This window comes from Armigeres subalbatus, chromosome 2 (assembly GCF_024139115.2).
Source record: "Armigeres subalbatus isolate Guangzhou_Male chromosome 2, GZ_Asu_2, whole genome shotgun sequence".
In the NCBI taxonomy this organism is placed as follows: domain Eukaryota; kingdom Metazoa; phylum Arthropoda; class Insecta; order Diptera; family Culicidae; genus Armigeres; species Armigeres subalbatus.
In genome coordinates this window covers 158603242-158624521 of record NC_085140.1, presented here as the reverse complement: position 1 = coordinate 158624521, position 21280 = coordinate 158603242, and the positions used below count along the sequence as shown (strand labels likewise).

Genomic DNA, 21280 nt, shown 5'->3' with positions numbered 1-21280 from the left:
ATGAAATTCAAATAGTTTTTTGTTAAAATCCGCATAGAACGATTTCAAGATCAAGAACAAAATTGAGCAGCCATTTTTCGTGCGATTCCGTGGACACTAGCAATAAAATTCGCTTTCTTGATTCCAATGTCCGGTGGGGGATTAATTTGGTGAGATTGTTCCAATATGTTATACTGTATTATAAATTTATAAAACTAAATACGCGCCGTTTATGGTGGTTATGTTGATAATGGTAGCATAAACAGGCGGGGCTCACTGTAAGTGAAAGTGACCTCGGATTGGTCATGAAATACCAGGCAATCTGAAACGGGTCACTGGAACTGCAGTAGAGCTAACACTTTCTAACTCTCGGATTAAATCTGATTGTAATACAGACAGCTTTCTTCCATAACATCACTGCCAGCAAGTGGGGGTTAGTTTGGACACACACACAATCCGCATTTTAAACAATTTCCCGAGGAATGTCCGAAAAATGTTGTTGAATTTTCGTATAATTTTTCTTCGAATTTCTAGAGAGTTTCTGTGGAAGTTCCAAAGAATATCCGTCGGAACTTCCCTTGGAAATTCTAAATTATTCCCCGTAAAAATATGGAACGAATTCTAAAGGTACCATGGAAATTTCAAAGATTTTTCTGTAAAATTCTAAATATTTTCCATTGGAAATCACAGACATTTTCATTTGGAAATTCCATAGATTTGTTCTCCTAATTTCCAACAATTTTCTTTTGAAATATCAAACAATCCCTTCGGAAATTGCAAAGAGCTTCGCTTGGAAAATCTAATGAATCTCTCGTCGATATTTCAAAAAATTACTAGTGGCAATTTAACTCGTGGAAAATTAAAAAAAAAATCCCATTGAGCATTTTGGGAAAACCTCTTGTATTCCATTAGACTTTTTCAGCAAAATTTGAACGATTTTCTCGTTACTGTATTTATTTAAAACATACGGAATTTTTGTATTTTCATTTTTAGAAACAAACTCAATATAGGTAACAAATCGCCACATCAATTCACGCTGTCGCCGACGGCAGAAATAACTTGCGGCGTGAACCCGGAAACGCCACCGCAGCCGACCAAAATAATGACAAACGCTGCCGCCGACAATTTTTGAACCGGCGCTCACATCTAAGTGATCCTCCGGAAGTTCCAGATGAGTGGCCATTTTCTGTAGTTCGACCTCGAAATCTGCGACCTTTTCTAAACCGTTTGCTGTAGCAATGTAAGTGCAAATCATTATAAGCAACATTCGAGGAAATAATGAATATCAGATATTCGTCTTGAAAAACTGCGATGTTGTTACAAATCAATTTTAGGTGCAAAATGAGCGTAAAATCCCGGGTTGCCGTTAAGTAACCCTCCGAAAGTTTCGGAACATCCTAAGAAGTGGTCAATTCAGGAAACCCGTCCAAAAGCAAAAAAAAATCAATGACAACTTATCGACCCCGAGTGCCCACCAAGTAGCCCTTCGGAAATTCCGGAACATTTTTTTCCACCATCTTGTAATCTTTACAGATACGTATTTCGACCTCAACTGTAAGGCCGTTTAAATAGTATAGTATTAAGGTGAAGACATTCTACTAAAAAAGCTTAATAATTTTCTGTTTGGGGGTGTTGCAATATTCAAAGTAGATGTTGCAAACAGAGCCGTAGCGTGCGGTTGGCCAGGTTGGCCCCCGCTAAGGGCGCCATCCTTAAGGGGACGCCAAAAATAAGGATTACACTATAAGAACAATTGTATTGGCTAAGGGGTCGACACAAAGTCTAAAAGTTTGTTGTAGAAATGCTTTGAACAATCTAAATCAAAGAAAAAATATTTCTTTTCTTACACATCGACAGTCACATGGATTTGGACATTTCCAATTGCAGCAATCGCGAAACAAAGCAAAGCCGTTAAATATTAGATGAGCAGCGATATTTTGAGTTTGACTTGGTATGAGGTATGTGTATTTAAAATAATGGTTCCCATCTGACAAATTTGCTGGATATGAATATTTGCAACGGGAAATTTAAGACAGATTTGTTTTGCTAGAACTTTCAGTTTATTGTTTAATTTATTATGGAAGGCTTTCCTTAATGACTCTCAGTGTTCATAACGGGTTTTTCTTCTATTCTCAACTATAAAATCAGATCCAGATTGGTTCGAATTGGATCGAATATTAGAGTTGGATTTTACTGACCCGATTATGTCCAGAAGTCCCTAAAACTACTGACAGACCCACTCCATAGTTTGATTTTTCTCAACTGAATAGTTTTGATGCTGATTTCAGTCACCAACTGACTCACTCCAGAGTTGATCCGATGATTGTCGATAGCGATTCCGAACATCGAACGTCATCTAGAGCTGGGTTTCATTGACCCAACTAGGTCACCAGGTGTCTATAAACCATTGACCTACCCACTCCAGGGTTGAGTTTACTTGATCCGATAAGGTATTGTAAATAATTTACGCGAATAAGTTCAGTAATTCCTTAATACCACCGATCAAACCACACCAGCTTCGGATTTGGCGCTTCCGATCAATCAACCCACTCTAAAATCATGTTTTTTTTTCTAGATTCGACCCTGGTCATAATCATCGACCATCTTTCTACATACATTTATTATTCCAAATAGTGGCTTCAAACCACCGGAAGGCCCACTCTAGAATTGGATTTTTCTTGATTGGAATGATTCGAATAGGTCCGTTAGCGATTCCAGGTGTATAATGACGTCTTTTGGAGTTGGATTTTATTGACCTATTTGACTTGTAGCAAGACGATGGTATTTTCAAAATAGGAATTTATTTTGGATCTTTGGCTATATTGGAAATATTCCTACATAAAATTGATAAAACATTTTCTGTGAAACATGCTGAGCAGATTTCCGATCACTAGTGTTTTTGAGAAAGTTTTATTAATAATACACTAAATATAGCCAAAGGTTAAAAGATATTATGATGTCCATCCAAAATACATCATTAAATAGTACGTCGACCTACGCATTTTTTTTTTATTTTTTATTTTCATCATCTTACTCTTTATTAGTTTATTGAATTTTCCAGAAATTTGACAGAATTTTGCTTCAGACAGTACCTACACCGGTTCGGACACTCGGCCTCGCCCGAGTGTCCGGTGTGCGCAGGTGTCATCATTCATTAAAAAGAATGATATTTCCGACGTCTTTACCAGATGGAAAACTATTATGGTAAGTTGGAAACATGAAAACTATTTGTGATAAATGGACTTTTCACTCATATTTATATTTGCCCCTATTAGGTCTATTAAAGGAAGAAAAGCGTTTATAAAATGACCAAATGGAGCAGCAATCAACGGGCATATTTTTTGTATGATCGATGGAAATCGCACAGGCGATGGTCAATAATGCTTAAATGGCCCTACGCAACGTAGTAGAACCACAGAGAACAGACATGGATGCTCGAATAAAATTTCGGTAAAAACGTGTGTAAAGATTTAAATCGCACCTCAGCGCCGCCAACGCAGGCTGCCCGACATAAAAACTCAATCTCACTAAATGATGGCGTTGGCATACACTACATAAACAATGTAGTGCTGCCACCTAGGAGCGAGGCTAGGAGCAATTCGGAATGAACACTAGCGCTAAAAAGTAAAACACGGGAAATTTTAACCATATTTTTCAGCACACTAGCACCGCGCAACGGGGGCATAACGACATACTTCAAAATTACCGATACAAACTTTTACACAAGCACGCGAATGAAGATAAACGTCTGTTCTCTGTGGTAGAACGGCGAAATGATCAAATCTTGCTGTTTCTTTCGCCGTTCCGGTTAATGGTTAACCTTCTGATGTTGGTTGAATTAAACTAAATTATGGTTGTCTTTACCATACTTTTTTCTCCGTGTACTTCTTCATCCAACTTTTTCTCTAAATATAAAATGCTAATATATTATTTTCCTTAATATGAGTAAGAGGCGCTTAATGAAGATTTCGACAAGGGCGCTGAGACTCCACGCTACGGCTCTGGTTGCAATACTTATTTTAGTGGTTTCAAACTTTTGTAGTGTGTAAGGTTTCATAGTAAGTCTAAGCACGATTTAGAAATAATACGAGTTTGGTTTTTGAGGATTATTTTGTTATACCATTTGTTCTCTACTACTTATATTTCCTATAATTTGCCACGGTGGCGTCGAAGTGATTCAGTGGTAGATCACTGAGTATTCGTCATCGGTTGCTAGTTATTGAAAAGGCGTTATTAAAATCAAATCAGGACCACCATTATACACAGAGGAAGGTTTGATTTACCGAATTTCCGATTTCCAAAAAGTGCAAACAAGCGCAAACAATAAGACTGAATTCCCCGTCGAATGCAACTTGTTGCGTGTAAAACGGTCAACGCTTAGTTCCAAAAAGCACATATACAATGTTTAGATGCTCCTAAAAACCAAGTTTCATTCGATTCTGAGATGGTGCTGCCAACCGCTGGTCGAGTTGATGCGAAATCCGTCATTAGCTATATAAAACTGAGAGGAATACTTGCACAGTCATCGATTGGATGGGTGACATGATGAGCTCCTATAACCATAAAAAATCACGAAAATAAAGTTTCAAAAAAATCAATTGGATGGTCTCACATTTCGAGGTGGAACGCTCCTTCCAGGAATATCATGTTGATTTAAAAAATAAAATAATTTTGACTGATTGGGATCACCCCTAATGTTCCTAAATTAATCAAACTTTAGGGTTTATTTAGAAATCAAATAACAAGTCCACAATCAATAAGAAATCTACAATCTACATACATTCGGCTAAATTTACATTCGACTTATATTCTATAATATAAATGTCTTTCGTACAGGTGATATAGATTAAAGACGGTTAGTACATGGCAGAGATGAGACTTCTATAGAAGAAAAATGTAACTTCAAATGCTGCCAACCATTCGCCATTGGCATTACTCAATGGAATGATTCAATGCGTACGTGGTACGATACTTCATTGAACATTTTCCATTCCATGAGCCTCTCACGTAATAAAACACAAACTCAGTGCTTTCCATTGTCTACGGCGCCAGATTAAGGTGGGCTTCCGAGAAAAATGTGCTCACGCATACACTGTTCGCGGCGAAACGCCGGTTTTATTATATTGAGCAAATGGATTTTCCTAGTATTCCATTTGAATCTCGCGCTGGCAATCCTCTAAGAAAATTCCATTAATATTCAATCAATGTAGGATCAAGGCACAAAACCTCAATTTCATCTGGGATTAAAGTTAACAGCGATGCTAACCTCCAGAGAAGCCGTGGACTCGAAATTAAGCAAATATTGGATGCTCTTCACGATGCTGCTACAGCCGGTTCATAGTCAAACCACTTGACCCAGAACTTACCACGGTTGCCTGATTGTGTAGTCAGTATCCCATTACAGCGAAAACCACCAAACAAACATGATATACACTTTATACTTTTGCTTCCACTTCCTTCCTTTCCATTAGATATGGCTGCGGCGGCGGGAAGTGCAAAGTGCACATGGATCATGAAGTCCCACTTGTGCGCTGCAAAATGGGTACTTGGGACGAGCATCCATGATAGAAGTTACACCATCGCCCGCCGCTTTGACCCGCCAGCCAGCAAGCCAACTCTCTCAACCTGATTTAAAAATGAAGACCTACCAGTACCAACAGCGACAAGGTACAACCAACTACAGAGTATAGCTGAACATGGCCAGCTGTTGACCAGCTAGTTCCAATTTAAATTTAAATTACTCTCGTTTTCATCCCTTTCCTGCTTTCGGGGGGCGGGATTCTTTGCTGTTGGATGGCAAGGTGGGGTGAATGTGCCTGATTTTGGTTAGCTGAGGATAGCATCTTAAAAACATACTAATGTTAGATTTTCACAATTGACTTTTTCTTGGATTTTACACCTTATTCCATAGACACATAAATATCTTTATTAGAAGCTCGTTTCTAGTTTATATATCAATTGTATCTCATATATATTTACATTTTGCACTTCAGTATATTCTGTACCTCTACTTCTGTGATTTTAACACCGATTCTGGTATGTTTATATTTTTCACTATCAGACCAGACGAACTTCGTTTCGCCTAAAATTGATTTATTCTCTGATTAGGTCTCGAGTTATGACAAAATTGGTGTTTCATTTGTCTGGGAGCCCCCCTTTCTAAAACGGGGAGGGGTCTCGAAGGATCGGTTCAGTAGTTTTGGAGCCTATAAGGTTCAGACAGACAGAAATTCATTTTTATGTATATAGATATCTATATAAAATTGATATTTCATTTAGTAGAAATGAAATCCATCGCTTCAACTCAAAAGCATTAGTGATTAGCATTCCGAAGGCTGAAATATTTAAAGAAAATCGAAGAGATGAGCCAGCCTCGAGCTGAAAATCTTTTTGATAATAACAAAAACGACTAAATTATGGTTAAGTCACCCTACTAGGCTGAAAAAAGGAAATAAAATTCAGTCAGTTTACCGCGTAGTTTATGCAAGTAATTGACCTAGTTTTTCCGTCATGGGATCACCATAAAATAGACATGGGCAAGGCAACGCGAGAACGTTCGGTCGGTACCGCACCACCCGGTACATAGTACCGAGAGTTCGGTGAAAATTGAAGAGCAGAAAAAACACCCAACGAAGAATGATATGGCAATTTGAGTGTTATTTTAGTTTATACACCGCAGAACGGCTATCCGGCACTCCAGGGGTATAACGGGTGAGGTACGTTGCGATGATATGGTACGGCACTCCTGATTGCCCCGTGGAGATGATTATTCATTCATAGGGGTACGAGAGGGTTCATTCGCTGGCGCTGGCTACGTAATCTGCCTACTGAACCCGAGCCCTGTGCCAGTGACCTGCCTCGTGTGTAACATCGTTGGGGGCGGATTAGGGGCCGAGGCAACGACACGGCGGCGCCTACCTCACTGAGTGGGTAGACCGACTGGGAAACTGCATAGGAAACCAGGAGAATGGATGTCAGGCTGGCCGGCCGGAGGCAAAATCGAGAACCAAGTGCACTGGAGCAGACAACCTACAATGCAGAGGAAATTGAAGGACATGGCTCTATTGAAGAAAAGTTTTTCTTCAAGACGGTCGGTAGTCGTGCTTTTTTTTTGTACAATAGGAAAAGGTATTCCGATCTGGAACGATACGAAATTGGATTAACGTCATGGAAATGTGTTTTTTGTTCGTTTTTTGATTCTTTCTCTGTACGACATAATGTCGGAATAGAGTTCAATTTTCTTTGAACAAGGATCAATCTTTAGAACTATGGGAAAAACCTTTCCCTCGAACAAGGTCGAAACAGCTCTTTCTATGGCGTTTCAAAGATAAAACCGGCACGATAACAATTCTGAACCAATTGCAGTTTAATGAACATCTAAACATATTCACAAAAATAATTACTTTGTATCAATTTACCGAAAACACTGAAGGGACCATAACAGGTTTTTCTTTATCTCTTTTTCAATGACGTTAAACGCGACTAGTCAAACAAATTTGAGAAATACAAAACGTTCTAGGTTGTCGTAAGGCCCTAATCGCTGATGCCTAATATTTCTCCCAGATCGGGAACTTTTAGCAAATTTGAGCACACGAAGTTTGTATGGAAATTACTACAAAAAAAAGTCACTTAACCCGAATCTGTGTGTTGAGGATACGGGGCAAATTTTTCAATTACAGCCTAATCAACGTTTACGCACCGACAAACAATAAATCCGACGACGTGAAGGATACGTTTTATGAATGTCTTGATAAAGCTTACGGCGAGTGCCCAAAGCATGACGTGAAAATTGTTATCGGAGACGCTAACGCTCAGGTTGGTAGAGAGGACTTTTTCAGTCTCATAATTGGTAGGGAGAGCCTTCACTCCGCTACCAATGATAACGGCCTACGGCTAGTAAATTTCACTGCTGGCCATCAGTAGCACCTACTTTGCACGAAAGAATATCCGAAAGCACACCTGGAGACACCCAAATGGTGAAACTTGCAACCAGATATACCATGTTTTGGTGGACGGGCGCCATTTCTCGGATGTTATCGATGTGCGGACATTCAGAAGTCCGAACATTGACTCTGATAAGTACCTCGTTGTCAGTAAAATTCGATCACGGTTGTCAACTGTATCGAACGAAAGATCACAGCGTACAGCAGCAGCAAGAGCAGCCGAAAAACGAACCCACTGCAGGAAGAAGAAAGAATATAAAGAACAAGTGATTAGCGAGGCACAGGAAAAAATGGAGCAGAACGATATGCGAAGGTTCTATGAGTCTGTCAATGGCGTGCGGAGAAAGACAGCGCCATCTACCGTCATGTGCAACGACCAACAAGGGAGTTTGCTGACACTTAAAACTGAAGTGGGTGCCAGGTGGAAGCAACACTTCGAGACTTTGTTGAATAGTGGAAGTGACGGTGCATTGGTGAGCAGAATAAATATTAGCGACAAGCTGTGGAGTCGCCTACACTAGATGAGGTTAAACAAGCTGTTAAAGAGCTGAACACAATAAGACTGCGGGGAAAAACCAGCTCCCGGATGAACTTCTCAAACATGGCAGTGAGCAGCTTTATGAAGTTCTGCACCATTATTATTTATTTAGTCTACATCTAAACAGATAACACTGAATCAACAATTTGACGCCACAATACACGGTTAGAGGCCGCATCTCTCCATCCTCGAATACGCCCCACGCTCGCCAAGTCATTTTGCACCTGGTCTGCCCATCTCGCTCGCTGCGCTCCACGTCGTCTCGTACCTGCCGGATCGGAAGCGAACACCATCTTTGCAGGGTTGCTGTCCGGCATTCTTGCAACATGTCCTGCCCATCGTACCCTTCCGGCTTTAGCTACCTTCTGGATACTGGGTTCGCCGTAGAGCTGGCCGAGCTCGTGGTTCATTCTTCACCGCCACACACCGTCTTTTTGCACGTCACCAAAGATGGTCCTAAGCACCCGTCTCTCGAATACTCCGAGTGCTTGTATTTTGTCTTTGACGCATTCACCACCAGTCCAACTTTTGTTGCTTCACGTTTCAGGCGGGTGTACAGTTCTGCCACCTTTGCAAATGTTCGGCCGACAATGCCCATGTAATCCGTGAAACAAATAAATTGACTGGATCTGTTGAAAATCGTACCCCGGCTGTTACATCCGGCCCTCCGCATGACACCTTCTAGCGCAATGTTGAACAACAGGCACGAAAGTCTATCACCTTGTCTTAGTCGCCGGCGTGATTCAAACGAACTGGAGTGTTCGCCCGAAATCTTCACTCAGTTTTGCACACCACCCACCGTTGCTTTGATCAGTCTGGTAAGCTTCCCAAAGAAGCTGTTCTCGTCCATAATTTTCCATAGCTCTACCCGACTAGAAGAGCCTTACAAAAAATGAACACAATTTTAACATATTGTGATATTTATAACTTATTTTGATACAATTTTGTTCTCAGTAGCCATTATCTTTCAAATGTTGTAACAGGATTATATCATAATATGATTTGAAAAATGCTTAACATAGAATTGCCCAACAGTAGGCAATTAAAATAGATGTAGCAAAGTCACCCAGCCATAGATATCAAAACGCTGATATAATTTAAGAAGGTTGCCTTATTTGTAATGTTGTTAATTTCATGTTCTCAACAAATATTCTTGTTCAGACAAAAACAAAAAAATATGATTGTTGATCACAATCTGGAGACCTGTCACGACCTGTGAAAATTCCAACTGCACAGAAACAATATATTTTTTATCTGATTCTGTTATAAATTTCTAACAAAATATGTTATTTTTATGATAAAATTGTAATAAAATTTGATAGTTTTTTGTTTCTAGTAGTGCAGTTTTTGATAGAAATCTAGATATTTTAACAACATCCTGCACCATGTTTCTAACAAATTTTGTTATAAAAATTCAGTATAACATAATAACATAGGATGATATAATTTTGATATGACCTTCCAGTCGGGTACGCGGTCGATACCGTCGTATGCCGCCTTGAAATCGACGAACAGATGGTGCTTGGTATTCACAGCATTTTTGAAGGATTTGCCGTACAGTAAAGATCTGGTCCGTTGTCGAGCGGCCGTCACCGAAGCCGCGGCTTGATAACTTCCCACGAACTCATTCACTAATGGAGACAGACGACGGAAGATGATCTGGGATATCACTTTGTAGGCGGCATTAAGGATGGTGATCGCTCGAAAGTTCTCACACTCCAGCTTGTCGCCTTTCTTGTAGATGGGGCATAGAACCCCTTCCTTCCATTCCTCCGGTAGCTGTTCAGTTTCCCAGATTCTGACTATCAATTTGTGCAGGCAAGTGGCTAGCTTTTTCGGGCCCATCTTGATGAGCTCAGCTCCGTTTCCATCCTTACCAGCTGCTTTATTGGTCCCTAGCTGTTGGATGGCATCCTTAACTTCCCTCAAGGTGGGGACTGGTTGGCTTCCATCGTCCGTTAAACTGACGTAGTCATCTCCTCCGCTGCCTTGACTCTCACTGCCTGTACTCTCAGCGCTATTCAAATGTTCCTCGTAGTGCTGCTTCCACCTTTCGATCACCACACGTTCGTCCGTCAAGATGCTCCCATCCTTATCCCGGCACATTTCGACTCGCGGCACGAAGCCTTTGCGGGATGCGTTGAGCTTCTGGTAGAACTTGCGTGTTTCTTGAGAACGGCACAGCTGTTCCATCTCCTCGCACTCCGCTTCTTCCAGGGCGTTTCTTCTCCTGAAAGAGGCGGGTCTGCTGTCTCCGCTTCCGTCTATAACGTTCCACGTTCTGACGGGTACCTTGCTGCAGCGCGACCGCCCGCGCTGCGTCCTTCTCCTCCAGAATCTGTCTGCGCTCTTCGTCGAACCAATCGTTCCGTCGACTTCGTCCCATATACCCGACGTTGTTCTCCGCTGCGTCGTTAATGGCTGCTTTGACTGTATTCTAGCAGTACTCAAGAGGGGCCCCATCAGGTTGCTTCAGTCGCTCTAGATCGTACCGCGGCGGTCGTCGGTACCGAACATTGTTGATGACGGATAATTGTGGGCTCAGTTTCTCCATCACCAGATAGTGGTCAGAGTCGATGTTAGCGCCACGATATATCCTGACGTCGATAATGTCGGAGAAGTGCCGTCCATCAATCAGAACGTGGTCGATTTGTGATTCTGTCTGCAGTGGTGATCTCCAGGTGTACCGATACGGAAGGCTGTGTTGGAAGTAGATGCTGCGAATGGCCATATTCTTGTAAGCAGCGAAATCAATTAGTTGTAGGCCGTTTACGTTCGTCAGCCGGTGAGCGCTGAACTTCCCAATAGTCGGTCTAAACTCCTCCTCTTGGCCAACCTGAGCGTTCAAATCTCCTATGATGATTTTGACGTCGTGACTTGGGCAGCTGTCGTACTCACGTGCCAGCTGCGCGTCCTTATCATCATCAGTGCTTCCGGAGTGTGGGCTATGGACGTTGATTATGCTGAAGTTGAAAAACCGGCCTTTGATCCTCAACCTGCACATTCTTTCATTGATCGGCCACCACCCGATCACGCGCCTTTGCATATCGCCCATCACTATGAAAGCTGTCCCCAGCTCGTGTGTGTTGCCTCATCTCTGGTAGATGATATGATTACCTCTAAACGTTCGCACCATTGATCCCTTCCAACAAACCTCCTGCAGCGCTACGATGCCGAATCCACGGTCTTTGAGCACATCGGCGAGTATGCGTGTGCTCCCAATGAAGTTGAGAGATTTGCAGTTCCACGAACCGAGTTTCCAATCGCTAGTCCCTTTTCGTCGGATAGGAGAGATAGGGATAGGAGTAGCTGGGTAAGAGGCTAAGGACCGCTAGATGGGGTCTATTTTATTCCTGCATTCCTCCGCGAAGTACCAATGGTACGCTTTACCCAGCATTTGCCGTGCCAGTTATGCACCATATTATGTCGAAAATATGGGAAGACGAGGAAATGCCTGCTAGCTGGTTGGACGGCCTCATTTGCCCTCTCTTTAAGAAAGGGCAAAGACTGGAGTGCACCAATTAACGAGGAATAACCCTCCTTAATTCGGCGTACAAAATTATATCCCGTTTTCTGTTCAACAGATTGAGACCGCTTGAAGAGTCCTTCGTCGGCGAATACCAAGTAGGTTGTCATGAGGGCCGATCAACGACGGATCAAATGTTTACCCTGAGACAAATCCCTGATAAACTCCGGGAGTACAACTTGCAGACACATCATCTGTTTATTGATTTCAAGGCGGCGTACGATTTAGTGAAACGGAATGAATTATGGCAAATTATGCTTGAACATGGTTTTCCGGCGAAACTGATACGGCTGATTCGTATAGCGTTGGACGGATCGAAATCAAGTGTAAGGGTTGCGGATGAAATATCGACGTGTTTGGTACCTTAGATGGATTAAAAGCAGGGTGATGCACTCTCGAATCTACTGTTCAATATAGCACTCGAGGGAGCGATTAGGAGAGCTGGTGTGCAAAGAAGCGCTACCATTATCACAAAATGGCATATGCTCCTGGGATTTGCGGACGATATCGATATTATCGGGATTGATCGCCGTGCCGTGGAAGAGGCTCTTGTGTTTTTTAGAGGGAGACAGCGAGGATTAGACTCACGATCAATACTAGCAAAACGAAGTACATGGTCGCTGGCAATCAACGTGGGTTCATTAGTGGTGGTGGTAGCGAAATGGTGCTGGATGGTGAAAAGTTTGAAGTGGTAGAAGAATTTGTGTATCTTGGAACATTAGTGACGTGTGATAATGATGTTACCCGCGAGGTGAAAAGGCGTATTGCAGCTGCAAATCGGGCTTATTACGGACTTCGTAACCAGCTTAAGTCTCGTAGTCTGCAAACGAAAACAAAACTCGCGCTGTATACTACTCTGATTCTTCCGGTGGCTTTATATGGCCATGAAACATGGACGTTTAAGGAGGCTGATCGGAGAGCTTTCGGAGTGTTTGAGCGTAAGGTGCTGCGGACAATACTCGGCGGTAAACAGGAGAACGGTATCTGGCGGCGCCGCATGAATCACGAATTGTACCAGGTGTATAAAGGGCTGGATATTATTAAGCTTATTCAGCACGGCAGACTACGGTGGGCTGGTCACGTTGTTCGTATGCCGGAAAAACGTCAAGCGTAATATTTAGTAGAGAACCCGGAAGAGGCCGCAGGCTTCGTGGAAGGCCGCGTACACGATGGCTTTTTGCAGTTGAAGAGGACCTGAGGGCGCTCAATGTTCAGGGCGACTGGAAGCGATTGGCCCAGGATCGAGTCCAGTGGAGAAGGATACTCCATTCGGCGTAGGTTCATCGAAGAGCTGTAGCCCATCAAGTATCAAGTAAGTAGGTACTAAGTGCAATAAATTTGTTTTTATGACTTGTAATAATTCGAAGAGATTTTCACCTTCCTTTTATAGTTGTTTGTTATCTATTGAGAGTGATTTTTTTTTCAAACCCTGTTCCCTCTTCACGAAAAGGCATTGAAATATTGTGAACAAACTGTCTCTGCTTCAGTAATGTTATTATTACCACATCCAACACGAAATTCACGACCAATATAGACTTATAGCACACTGGGAGGTGTGGGGTTCGTTTCCTACCGGTAGGAAATGGATATTTTTGCATATTTCATAAATATTCTTCACCTCAAAACACATGTTTTCGACCTTCAATATAGTTTTCCACATAGCAAAAAGTAAGGCAACAGACGATAACCAAAACTCGTGAAAATTATCAATACTGCATCTCACACGGTGAACCTAAGTGATCGGCTCATGGAGAAAATGATTCGTTGACGAGAAACTAATATTTAGCTAAACGCAGCAAACAAATGAATCGCTCTAGTAACCTATTCGACTGAATTCGCTCTAGCAGCAAACAAATGAATCGCTCTAGTAACCCACATAGAATAGAATTGTTTGCTTGATAAACAAAAATCTTTTTTAACAAAATAGTCCGAATCTTCTGACTATCTGCATGAGTCGCCATCAGCAAAAATTAAAACACGGCTAGACTAACAAGTGCAACCAACACTTGATAATTGCAATCCAAATTGCATGTACAAAAATGTCTCATATGCAATGCAGCTTCTCAAACAAAACAGTTCAATGTAAGATGCAAGCGTATTTCCTTAAGACAACAGAAACAGGAAAAAACAAAAAGAAACCGGCACTGGAAGAAGCTTGGCGCCGCCATTTAGTAGGTATGTACTAAGTTAAACGACACTACTCCACCACCCAACTTCCGTCTTCGATAGCGATTCAAGCTGGAAATAACACAGAAACCTTTATCGCAGTTCTCACCCATGCAATCTCATTAACACCCAATGATGAGAGCGCGATGATGGTTCGTAAACACAGACAAGGAGACTGGGTGTAAAACGAACATGCTGCGGATTTAACTAGTTTTTAGTAACTGATGAAAATGCAAAGTAGATATCGTGAATGAATTAGCATAAAATATTTTGTGTCATACCCAACAATACAACTTTATTTGTAAGTAGCATTTTAGTTTACATCACCTTTTTTTATTTAATGTACGACTCTTTACACTTACAAAATCATTCTTCATGGTAATAATCTCAAAGAGGCTCATTGCGGCTTCAGCAACACTATTAATCGAGAGCTTTTGATGTCAACAAATCAATCCAAGAGTTTCGTACATAGTCACAAAATCCCAATCGACCGTATCGAGAAATAAGTCCACCACTTCCAGTTTGGTATTACTTTAACTCCACCGACCGGGTCATTTGAGGTCTCACTATTCCCCTGGGTGTAATTAAATTTTACGCCCCATTGTTCTCTCCTCCAATGCTGCTGTTATTGTTACTGTCATCTGCCGCCTCGTTGGTTCATACATCTGAAAACCCCAACGGAGGAACTACTCGAAGTAGGAAGTACGAGGAACACAGTTTTGTTCAGCAGCAGTATTTCCCTTGCCGCGCTAGGGAAACTCATCCGTTACGAAATTATAGCCGATTATCTAACAATGGCATTGCAAGTGAGCTTGGAAACGAATTCACTGACACCGTGTAGCATCAGCGGGAAATGTTAATTAAAATGCGATCATTTGCAGGTTTGGCCACATTATTGGAATTAGTGATGCAGCCTCCAATAGAACATTAGAACTAGAACAGGGATGTTATGAGGAAATTGACTGGGATGTGTAATTTGTCAGAACTTATCGACTACTCACTTCAAAAATCGAATCGTTTATCGTTTCGCAAAACTAAACTGTTTGATTAAATTGATCTTATGATTTAAATCACTAATTGAGGACACCAACCTTTGCATTCGCCATATTTATTTCTCTGTGCAATATACGATAAGATATATGATTTGCTAAGCTCTGGATAATATTCGTTAAATGAAACCAATCAAATCTACTCAAAAAGGTTTATAATAAGTAGTGCCATATGCTGTAATAAATAACTGGCCCAATTTACATGAAAAATATAACACCCGAATAACGCTTGCCAAAAATCAACGAAGCAACAACGACATCAACTACACCATTCAAAATTATTCTATCACCTAAATTAAAATTAGTTTAATTACATTGCTAACACGCGTCGCCATCATTACTAGTTTGATGCATGCCCATCGCCATTGATTGTGATGAACTTGTCGAGCCAAAACTGATGGGAAAGATGGGAGAGCCATTTTTCATTACTCTTCGTATTGTTGATGGAAATTGGTTATATGCACTATGCAGTTATAGTGCTGTCAAAATGGAATGATTTATTGAGCTTGCTCATCTACTCTTTATGAAACCCAATTCTATTGCTGTAACTGCACTGTATGATGAAGTTGACACAAAGGGTGAAGACATGAAACATTGTTATGGAAGCAAGTCAATGGGGAAATAAAATAAAGAAGGAAGCTCTAATTGATGATCATAAACAAATGTTTCGTCCAAATAGGCAGTAGGCTGAGAAGATCTTTATTATTAATATGTTTGAAATTCGAAGTATTGGTGGTAACCACTTGATTCGATGAGGTTCAAACTCACGAACCTAGTATGCGAGACAGGTGTATTGCTTACTAACTATGGTCTTTCGTAGCTTAGAAGTGGAAGCAAGCGTACTGGCGTCGTGGGTTTAAACCCCACCTAATCAAGTCGGGTTTAAACCCACCACCACCAATACATTTTCCGAACTAAATCTTCCACATGTTGTGCATATGCAGAACTCGAGTTTTAAACATAGTAATTAAGGTGTATCACATGTTGTACATATGCACAAATCGAGTTTAAAACATAGTGTTACGGTGTTACCAACCGTAACAATAGTAATAAAGATCTTCTCAGTCAACAGCCTATTTGGGCGGAACATTTTTGCATGGTCATCAATTGGAGCTTCCTTCATTATTTTTGCCTTTTGGTAGCCTGACGAAGACATTCTCCATCGCTATCGGGAATAGCGTTACGGCAATTATAGAGCCCAGGAGTGATGCAAAATAGGTGCTTGTGCCACAGCCCGAACGAAAGACGCCTGTTGTCTATGCGACTGGAACTCTCTAAGACGCCAATTAATCTCCTGTTAACCATCCGCTTGATGGCAACATTAGCCACTCCACAGAGAGTGTTCCACTCAGCCATTCTTTATTGATGGCCTTCAAGAGGGCCACTTACAAGAGGGCGTACAAGTCGTCCCCCAGAAGTAATGCTGGAAGGCAGTTCCTGGGGGAAATAATGGGTGGAGCCCAAGAGAGTTTAGTTGGTCGAGCCCAACACTCCAGTACACTTCCGTGTAGTAGCTTGGCAACTACTAAGCACGTTTGCTGGATCGTGCGTCAATGCATTCTCCCTTGTAAGAAAAAGAGCGTACAAGCTCCTCTAGGGAGAAGCCGACTTTGAAATTTTCCCCGTTGTTTTGGGGAACCTTGAAGGTGAGAATTTCGGAGGTGGAGTTGTTTTTTTCCTAAACGTTTCGAGACATTCCTGATAGGAAGACTGTAGTCGGAAATGGTAGTCAAGAGCGTCCGCAACACGGGGCGAATCGCACTGAGTTGAACCGTCAATCTTCAGGACCGCCTTTTCCCCTGGAAACAGTTCACGCGCCGCCACGATTTCGTCGTAGACTGCTCACTGTTGTATCCATCCAGAAACTCGTTCCAGCTCTTCTTTTTCTTCGCGGAATGTTTACCGGCAGACGTTCCGGGCAATCTGGTATTCGAAACGAAACTTATCCAGGTCGGGGCTATCAGGTTGTATCCGTTCTTGAAGGGCTTAACGTCTGGTTTTGACCACCTTTTTGTCGTTCTACAAAGTACCAAAGTACAGTACAGGGATCGTGTTCAGTGCTGCCCGGAGAATTAGCTCCGAAAGTTCGGCGACAGAGGTTGGCGACTTAGTATCCAGCTCTCGCTCAATTTCGCAGTCCGGTACATCCAACTGGGAGCGCTGTCTAGCACCACGAGGATCGAGACGTGATTTTCAACAAGAATCTCTTTGAATTTCAACGGAAAATTGTTCAGAAATTCCAAGAAAATTTCTTTGAAAGTTTCACAGCAAGTACTTCGAATCAACCATAGAAAATTCTTTGTATTTTTTAGATTCCGGAGTTTCCACTGAAATTTTTCAAAATTTCCACGAGAAAATTTTAATTTTTCAATTTTCACAGAAGACTGTTCGGAATATCAACGGGATTTTTTTAGAATTTTAAAATAACTTCTGTGGAGAAGAAATTCCTTGTTTTGTCCATGAAATGTTTCTTTTTTTGCAAATCTGAGGAAATTGTTCAAAAAGAGGAAGGGTCGTTTGATCGAAACGGCTGTTAGGTCGAAACCTGTTTGGCCAAAAAAGTATATCGGCCAAAAGTAACATACGGTAGAAATGGACATTCGGCCGAACTGGTTAGCCATTTTCCCTAACAGGTCATTTGGAAAAAATGGTTGTTCGGTAGAATGTCAAACACAAGTCAAACAGCAGATAATATCATTTGCTGCATAAATAATATGGTCGAATATTTCAACACGTTCGGCCAAATGACATATGACCCGTTCTACTAAACGACCATTTCGGCCAAATAACATTCAATCAATCAACTTTCGGTTTTGTGGCCTACCTCATTTGGCCGAAAGTTTTTCAATGAAAAGCCATTTGTCGAGAGTCATTTAGGGAAATTGACCCAAAACGGTTAACAGGTCGAAAATGGTTTGGCCGAAAATGTCGTTTGGCAACAAGCAAGTCGTTAGCCCTAGCAGGTCATTTGACCGAAAACGCCGTTTGGCCGAGATAGTCGTCCTCGACGTTAGGCATAAGTTAGGCATAACGGACGTTAGACATAATGTACGTTAGGCATAATTCTGCCTTCTTTATGCCATGGGCTGTACTTCAGGTCATTTTACATTATGCCTAACGTTCATTATGCCTAACGTCCGTTATACCTAACGTCAATTATGCCTAACGGGATATACCCATCAGAAAAAAATGCCCATTGGACGTAAAATGTCATTTGGCCAAAAATGTAGACCCGACTAATTTATAGTAAAGACAGGAACGCCGTCTCCGACCAGAGGTCGTACAGACTGAACACTTACCAACACTAGACAACGGACAGGACACATAACACCCAGTGGACCGGTGAAGAATTTTTCGATCACGAAAAGTTTCCTCCTTGCCGGGGCGTGAATCGAACCCACGCCCCATAACCCATGCGTCTAGAAGATTGACGTTGCTAACCGCACGGCCACGAAGCCCACAATTTATAGATCAGCAGCATAACAAATTTTAAACGGGTATGCGACGATTCAAAAATGTCGGCGACGGCGTGATGCCAAGAACTGTGGTCGGCTGGGCGCACACCTCCACCTCGTACGTCATTAGAACGACTACCCCAGGAATGATGGTAGCCATTCACGTCCCCCCAGAACAATTTCCGGCTACGGCAGGCCCTTGAGGGTCTTCGCTATCTTGTTCTAGAAGTCGGGGAATGTTTCATTTGAGATGTACATATACGGACACTACGGTAACGGAAAAGGGGGTTTGAGTAACCGGACATTGAGTCACTGTTGTCTTCGGAGTGATCCCGTTTCGGTGTTTGCGTTGTCGCGTCCACCATATCCGAAGAATCGATGAAGATGTTAAAAACTTTCGTTGCATTACAGCTACTTCTTCTTCGTTTGCTTGTTCGATTTCGGTGCTGTTTCTTAGGTGTGCGTTTGAACCATGGTACGTAGCTGAGCAATGGCCTTGTACTTGCCTTCAAGGTTTTCTTACAGCTTTTTGATTGTTTCTGTTATGTCGGAAACGGTAGTTCGGTGATGATTTTTTGTAGCTCCTGGATTTTCTGGTCTTTGCTTGCTATGGTGGTTTTCGCGTAGGTTCCTGTTTGACTAGGCTTGAACATACGAGACCCTCTGGTCAACTCGTATTCTTTTGAACTCAACCTCCTGCAGGTACACGAGGCATTTTCTGCGTGATGACTCGTAGTTAGGTTTTTACATAACTTGCTGAATTGACCATCGAGGCAATTTGGGCGGTTGGTTGGAAAGTTGGTAGCTTCGTCCGTAGCCATCGAGGCAACGGGATCAACCGAAGTTCACGTTCTCCGTGATCACCGGAGACCTTCAGGTAGACTTTTCTTAATCCAGTGCAAGTCTCGAACGCCTTGGTTCTTGAGTTGGTTGAGGAGGTAGTTGTATGAAGGCTCAACTGCGTCCACATTTCACACTACGCATCAAAATGTTTTGAGCTATGGGTGTTCGATTATTAACACAAGGGTATCATCACTTAGGTTGTCCATTTTACGTTAGTGTGACTCTGACTTCTCACTTCTCATTTCCCCACTACGTGGATTTAGGTGGACTTTAATCGGAAAGTCCACTTTCACCAACAATTTTTTTTCGAAAGTAGATACATAAGATAAGAAAACCCCAAAATTTCAGGTCCCTACGATGTATAGTTTTTGAGATATTCGTTATCAAAGTTGAGAAAAGGTAAAAAACGCGGTTTTCCTCTTCAAAATCTTGCTGCACTTTATAGGGGAACAGGTGGTAAAATGAACACGTTAAGGACTTGCGTTGAATTCAATAATAAAACGAGGATAATTTGCAATTTTTACCACTTGGTTCAGCAATTTAACTCATATTCTTATTGCACTGAACAATTTTTTCGCTAAAAAACATTGTTTTATATAGTTTTTCATCGAAATAGAAAACATCGAAATTTCGTATGTACAAAAATAGTGCGGGTAAAATGAACACTGCCTGGTGGTAAAATGAACATCGCTTCTAAAACCCTTTTGAAACATTTAATTTTCTTTTTTTATCTCTGGCACTGTATATATAACTAGTTAAGATTATGAGTGCCTTTTGAAAACCTGGTATAACTTTTGAAAAACGCTTAATTATCAATATAATAAAAAGAAGAAAAAAAGTATTGAAATATCCGATATTTTTAAATTAAATTTACATATTCAAAGTTTTAACTTGGTTATTTGATATGGTTTGTTTCTTGAACTTCCGCTTCACAATTGCACAACTTTTATCATAAATTTGTGAAAGTTTGATACAAGTGTTCATTTTACCCCCATACGTACCTTGTGATAAATAACTCTTTCTCTAACTATGCAAACCAATAATTTTACAATTTACCCCTGCAACATCTTTGTGAAGGTTGTCCTCTTTGCCGCTGTGGTTAGAAAAGGTTTGAATCAATGTTATTATGAATTTATTAAGAATTAAAGCTTGGGGAAAAATGGTTAAAAATTACATCAGACCCTATTTTCACGGCCTCGTTTGATATTTTGGATAGTAAAAGCTATTCGTTCGGTCTCAAAACCAAAATATTAGCTCAGGTACCTTATTTTATTTCGAGGAAAAGGTCTGCATGATCAACATACGCCTAAATAGTGTTTTAACATAAAAATAGCCACCTGTTCATTTTACCACCCCTGTTCATTTTACCACCTCTTCCCCTACCAGTTTTCGAAAGGTTTTTTCTGATACGATACTGAGGTTTATATATAGTATTGTAAAGATAATTAAAAGAGCTTTCATATCGTACTAACGAAAATCGTGATATTGGGACTGGCAACGACAACAATAATGATAATGGAAATCTAAAAATAGATTCTGTGTGGATTCTGTACAGCAGAGTACCACAGTAGATCTCGGCACAGTAGCGGTTAAGTAACACAGAGTGCCTATCAAATAAAGAAAGGAATAATAATAAAATCGTGATATCATAAAGGAAAAAAATTAAAAAATCAAAATACGGAGAAAACACTGAAAATTAGATGTAGTTTCAACTTTAAAAGTCAGAAACTTTTTTTCCCCGCATTTCCCCGCGGAGATATTTAGTTGGGGATCATATTTGG

At 41.2% G+C, this 21280-nt stretch overlaps 1 protein-coding gene across 1 annotated transcript in view; it reads right to left on the bottom strand.

Moving 5' to 3' along the window:
- The window catches only part of LOC134211083 (cyclin-dependent kinase 14), a 460569-nt gene that overhangs the window by 128815 nt on the left and 310474 nt on the right, over window positions 1-21280 (bottom strand). The window lies entirely within an intron of this gene.